Genomic DNA, 7,350 nt, shown 5'->3' with positions numbered 1-7,350 from the left:
CAATTACAGTTGACATTCAATAGTATTTTATATTAGTTTTAGGTGTTAGAATGGGATCCCTAATATGTAAATGGCCTTTGACTGCTAAGTCATGGCTACCATCATTTTGTAGGAATAGTCTTACTTTGTCCTGGAAGAAGCAGGGAATTTGTGAGTTCTAGCCAATTGAGCTACCCGGGTCAGGACTGACTCAGGAAAGAAAGAAAGAAAGAAAGAAAGAAAGAAAGAAAGAAAGAAAGAAAGAAAGAAAGAAAGAGAGAGACAGAGAGAGACAGAGAGAGACAGAGAGAGAGAGAGAGAGAGAGAGAGAGAGAGAGAGAAAGAAAGCTGAGCATAACTCTTTATATAACTCTTTTAGTTGTTGCTCTAGGAATAACTTGATGTATACAAAACTTATCAAAGTCTACTTGTATCATTATTGTACCACTTCAAGTGCTGTATAGAAACCTTCCCTTTACATTTTTATCCTTCCTGTTTATAATAAATTTTTTATAATACATACAAATGATTATATTATAGATTATCTTATAATATATGTATAATTACCCTAAATATTTTCTTTACATACATTTAGAACCACATCAGACAGTTACAATTTTTGTTCCAACCACTAAACATAATTTAGAATTTTAGAAGAGAAGTCTACTGTATTTACCCATATTTTTGCTTACCATGTTCTTTATTCCTGATTGTTTTAGTTTCCAAGTGCTGTTGTAATAAATCACCACAGATTTACTGCAATAAAATGACATGAATTTATTATCTTATCGTTCTAGAGGTCAGAAGCTTGAAATAAATCTCACTGGGTTAAAAGATGAGGTATCAGTAAGCCTGCATTTTTTTCCTGTAGGCTCATAGGGAAAATTTGTTGACTTTTCCAGCTTGTGGAGGCCACCTGCATTTCTTGGCTTGTTTTATCTTTCTAATCTGGCAAGATTCAACTCTAATATTTTGTTGTTTTCCTCAACCCAAGTTATGATCTGCTGGCCAGTAAATTCGTAGGTAGATATCTTTGAATCTTATTTTAGTTTCACCTTACTTGAAATTTAGTACCTTCAGTTATGATCAATGATATTTTCATCACTTTCTCCTGAGTCACAGTTTATCTCTGTGTCCTAGTTCCAAAGACAATATATATATTTTTAAAGTTCTGCTACTCGATTTTTTTTCTAGCCACAACACAGACGTAATATATGCAAATGCGTCTCCCTGATGATTCCTCTCTGTCTCCTGGACTCCTGATTACAGCTAGCCCTGGATGCCTTCCATATCTGTGCAGCACATCCACCTGCTGGACCCTAGCTTCCCCTAGAAACACTGAAGGCCTTAATGTATCTTGAACATGACTGAACTTTCTATGACCTTTGAACATTTCCTTACTCTTACTGCCCAGGCACCACTTGGCTCTCCTAGTTGTTTTATCCAACATAGAAATTTAAATTTCAGTGACAATGGAGAAAATCTTGCAAAGAAGCCTCACCTAAGAATGGCCAATGTAGCTCCATAAATTTTCTATATACTAAGCTTTCCCTTTCTAAATTTACAGTGGCCTAACCATGACACATTCCTGTGATACAGCAGCTCTGGTATTCTGTGCGACTCTGTGCCTACGCCCAGCTCATAAATTATTTCACACTTTGGTAGAGTTTTGGAGTTTAGCATTTCATATTTGAATCTAGAATTTCAGATTATAATTTTTATTGTCAGCAGTCACAGTGCCATTTACTCAGGAGGCCACAGAATGGGAGGCAATGAAGCTTCAACTCTGGAGTCAGACTTCCTGGGTTGAAACTCCCTTTCATCACTACTAACAGTGTAAAGTTGGGCTGGTGGTTTAATCTAACTTAAGCACATTTATTATTAAATTGAGAATAAAAGGAATTAAGGCATTTGTTTACTAGCTTTTTAATGGTGAGCAAATGAAATACTATATATTAAGGAAAATACTTAGCATAGTTTTTGTATAAACTCAACAGATGCTATGATATTTTATTATATATTTTTGGCAAAAATTGAAACTTAGAATTCTGTCTAAACTTAACATTATCAATTAATCTTACCAGCCATTATCTTACCAGTTTTGATTAGTAAATAACTAAACATATCTGTTTATTAACTGTTCACTACACACCTAAAAGATAGTCCTCTATAAACAGTGAGGCTCATGGAGTGTCACTTCCAAGGTCAAGCTTAGATATTCTCAGAGTGTATCACCAGGAAAGGTAATAGAAATGAAGGTTCTTGGGCTCCCCACCTTGACCTACTGAATCAGAAGCTCTGGTGGTGAGGTCCAGTAACCTGTGTTTTAACAAGCCCTGCAGGGGATTCTGATGGACACTCGAGCTTAAAAACCATGACTAGATTAAGGTTTGATGTTCTATGCAGTTCCTGTCTCATCACTCTTGCTGCAGCGTTTACTGGTCTTCCTGCTGTCATGTTCAACACATGCCATTAGCTGATTAGGAACCTGAAAGGCTCAACATAGAATTAAATATATTAGGTTTAGTGGGGAAAAACATTTTTGACCTAAAGGTGGGAAAAGCCAATGGCTGAACCAAGCAGTTATCTCCTGTGAATAATCACTGGAATTACCTTGATTGCTTCATTTGATTATTTGCTTTTCTGTTTAGTAGCAACAACTAAGGCCTCGAGATCTTTTATTTTCCTTCCCTGGAAATAATCCTTGAGAAACCAGGATTTGTTAGTATCTATGACTGCCTTGTGGATTGTTATTTCAAGGAGCCTCTTAATTTAATTTTAGTGTAATCCTTTTTTTTTTCTGGTTAGTGTTTCAATGCTTATTTCAATACATAAATAAACTTAGAGTGACTGCTTAAAACCATTTTGGGCTGATTAAAAGCACTTTGGGTATAGCCTGGGCAGTTGTAAATACAATTTTATTTCTGAACAGATAATTCCTGGATAAACAGGAATTCAGTTGCTAAAAGCTATTATTGTAATGTTTTCACATTTTTCTAAGCATGCAAAGTGAAATAGAAACATTATATAGAATTGGGAAAAGACATATTGGATCTTATATAAATTTAGTTTATGAATTCTCAAGAAATAACATGTTCTTTCTACTTTTTTATATGGGAATCCTAGTGTACCTGAAAACCTGAGGAGGGAATTAGATTTAGGGCAGATAGACCTGCATTAACATCCCTTCTGCCACCTCCTTGCTGTGGAGTTTGGGTTTTTATTATATCAAACCTGTGGTTCCCCATATTTAAAAAGAAGACTAGAAGGCCAGTTTCAGAGGTTGTTGAGGATTAAATGAGATAATGTAAGTAAGTATCTGGCATAGAGTAAGAGCTCAAGAAATTTTGTCAGTGTGTCTGAGGCATTTTGAACATTACGTAATTTTGATTTGCATTTGGTCATCTTTCTAGTTGATAAGGCAATTTAGATACACTTGCATTTCTGATTCCTTGTTCGGGTCTTTCTTTATTAGTGTCTTTTTTTTTTTTAAATAGAGAAGTGTTTTAATGACACTTCTTGCCAGCGTTGACTCTGTTTCATAAAGCTTTAGAATCAGATCTAGGAGTGATTGATTTTGGAGGCCAGCTAGTTTAAGCTCCCTTTTTTACCAATTCAAGAATCTGAGGCCTGAGAGTGGAAATGACATACCCAATGCCTCATGGGTGGTGGTTGGCATGGTATCACCTGTTCCCTATAAGTTGGTAAACTGTTAGATGGCATAGATAAATATATATTTTGAAATGTCCAAAGCTCCTTTGTGTGGTCTAAGAGTCTCTACCCAATAGGGGCTCTACTTACTGTCAGCCTTCTCTTAACCACTCTCTATCCTAACACCTCATGATTCTGCAGCATGCATAATACTGAGGGTTTTCTTTATTCCAGCTCTGCTGATGTCTTTCTGGCAAAAAGGATAACCCTCCCAACACCTTCCCATTTTTAACTCATTAATTCTAATTGTGAGCCACAGAGTAGAAGTCTTTGAAGCCCCCACCATCTCTCCCCCGACCTCTGCATCCCACAAGACTTCCCAGCCTATGCTTTGAAAGGGTGCTAGGAACAAATCTTCTTTACTTTTCTATTTTCAGTATCTAGTAGAGGGTCTGGCACGTTTTATATGTTCAGTCAATCTTTGTTGAATTGAGCCATTGTTTGGCTTCTGTGAATTGTGTTTTTGATTATTGTTACTTACATGCCATTGTGATCTTCTCCTATCTGATACTTTAAGACCCTAGTACCCATGACTCAGGTGTATTTACAAGTGGCTATAAAAAATGGGACCTGTGGTTTGGAGTCCTGAGTTTTCTAGCTTTGCTACTAAAAAGTTATGTGAATTTAGAAAATGTATTTCTCAGTGCCTCGGTTTCTTAAATGTTTCTGTTGTAGTAAAAATTAGCACAGATAGAGAAAAATGCATCATACGTGGATTTACCCTCACTGGATAGAATGCAAATACCCCTGACTCCACCACAAAGGCTGCAAATCAGAGCATTGCCAGTTCGCCAAAGCTACTCACTGTCCTTTATTGATCACAACCCCTCTCTCACGCCAAAGGTAGCCCAGGTTCTGATCCGATTGATCATCACCTCTGTACTTCTTAACATATTTTTACTATCTAAGGATATGTGCTTAAAGACTTTAGATCAGTTTTGCCTCTTTTTGTACTTTATTTAAATGAAGTATACACTGGACATTTTGTCTTTGGCTGATGTATAGAAACACAATTGATTTTTATATATTGTACTAAAAAATATAAAACTTACCATCTCAACCATTTCTCAGTGTATAGTTTAGTAGTGTTAAATATACTTCCACTTTGTAAAACAAATCTTCAGAAACTTTTCATTTTGCAAATATGAAATTTTATACCTACCAGCATTTCCCCTTTTCTTACTACCCCCAGTCCTGGTGACCACCATTCTGTATGTTATTAAAAGGAAATGTATGATATTATAATATCATGCATGAGTAAAAGACCCATTCAAAGCACAAGATAGATCAATAATGTAACAAATTATGAAAAGTTCATTGATATAATTTCAAATTTTACATTGCAACTAAACTTTAAGAAACTACCATTTGTTGAGTTTGGATATAGTATTAAAAAAGTAATATCCACAGTTATCTGAAAAGGCCATTAAAATATTCCTTTTCCAACTATATCTGTAGAAGGTTTTCTTTATATCTTTTAACCAAAAGAACACACTACAATAGATTGAATGAGAATCCATAGCCTTCTATTATGACTGTTATTAAAAGACATTTGCAAAAATGTAAAACAATACCATTTTTTCTCACTACTTTTATGTTTCAAAAATGAAGCTATTTTTACAAAATGTATTAGTGTTTCATGGGTTATTACTGCTATTTCAAACAAATGATTAAATACGAGAGGCCCGGTGCATGAAATTTGTGCACTGGGGGCAGGGGGAGGGGTTGTCCCTCAGCCCAGCCTGCACCCTCTCCAATCTGGGTCCCCTCGAGGGATGTTTGATTGCCCGTTTAAACTGGCAGTCGGACATCCCTCTCACAATCCAGGACTGCTGGCTCTCAACTGCTTGCCTGCCTGCCTGCCTGCCTGCCTGATTGCTCCTAACCACTTCTGCCTGCTAGCCTGATCACCCCCTAACCACTCCCCTGCCAGCCTGATCAATGCCTAAGTGATCCCCTGCCAACCTGATTGCCCACAACTGCCCTCCTCTGCTGGCTAGGTCACCCCTAACTGCCCTCCCCTGCAGGCCTGATCACCCACAACTGCCCTTCCCTGCCAGCCATTTTGTGGTGGCCATCTTGTGTGATGGTGTGACAGCCAATTTGCATATTACCTCTTTATTATATAGGATATTTAAAATTCTATTATGGTAAATATCGATAGATGTAACCCACAAAAACAAAGCTCTTTTTGACTGTTAATAATTGTTAAGAATTTGAGTTGTCCTGAGAACAATACTTGGAGAACTTCTGGTCTGGGGAAAACAATACATATCTTTTCCTTGTCTTTCCCAGACATTTCTGTGTAATCTCAGAAGTTTTGAGAACCATGTCTATCCTAGATCAAAAATTGTGTGGACAAATAATCTTGGGACATTTAGAATGTTAAATACCAAGCTTTTTTTTCTTTTTTTTCTGGTGAGTGCAATAAATATGCAAAGCAGATATTATGGACCACTGTAGAGCTTTTATCCACTGGAGCCCATTTGGAAATAATACCCTTTTCAATGGTAGAGGACATGGTGAAGGAGAACAGTCTCATTTGGATTTCCCAAATGATTTGATATATCAGAAGGGATTGTGCACATTTATACAAACATAAATGCTTTTTAGAGTGGAGGTTGTGGGGATATCTTTGTAGCCTGCTAAAGTGCCTCTCAATTTTTATCAACTAGGTAGCATCATCTCAAATACATAGTCAAGAAAATTCACCCACTTCATCTTTCCTCTTGGCTTTCAGATATCAGAGCACCTGGGCAGAGATTTGACATTTTACTCTATTTCCTCAGGAGTACTGATTTTGTGTTTAACCACCTTGCAAGCAAGGGATATTTTTATTTATGGCTTGAAACATTTTTTAGATGCATCCAAAGAATTCCTGGAATATTTTATGATCATTAGACCAATGGATTATGTGTTTATTTCTTGATGAGATAAAATGGGATAAAATTGAAAGTTCTACCCTAACTTGGAAGTATTGATAAGATAACTAGTACATAATGAATCTCACATCTACTTACAAACCTACGGTTTCTTAAAGGGTCTATATTTGAATCATTATTTAACATCTGAGTTAAGTTTAAGTTCTTCCTGTGGCCATTTTTGACAGGTTTCATGATATATCAATCTATATAGTATTTCTGTAGCTAACATTCATAATCTAATAGAAAGAAACTTGGAGAAATGAATGAAAAATAGAATTAGTGTATGAATAAAATATTTAGTATAAATACACACAGGATATGTCCATTGTCCACAGTTTTCTTTTCTGAAATGTAAAACAAAAGCCTCTAAGACGTCACATAGGAACCCAGGTAAATATTTTCCAGCTCTTATGTCTTTCAATTATTTAAAGGCCCCAAATAAGGCTGCAGAAAGCCTTTATGAAACGGCCCTGTCCATCCCTCTGACTTCATCTTTCCCTATCCCTCCAGGTGTATCCAATATTTCAGCTGTGTTGAGCTCTTTGAATTTTCTTAAACACACATTCTTATTTTTAGACATAACCTCCCCTTTACACATATTACTGCTTTTGTCCAAAATACCCCTCAAATAAAATAATACTAGCACTTTATACTTATGTGTGCTTAGGTACTGTTCTAAGCATTCGTAAATATTTTGATTCATTTAATCTTCATAACTACTCCACAAGATAAGCAC

Source organism: Cnephaeus nilssonii, assembly GCF_951640355.1.
Source record: "Cnephaeus nilssonii genome assembly, chromosome: 15".
Lineage (NCBI taxonomy): Eukaryota > Metazoa > Chordata > Mammalia > Chiroptera > Vespertilionidae > Cnephaeus > Cnephaeus nilssonii.
This window is presented reverse-complemented; position numbering follows the sequence as displayed.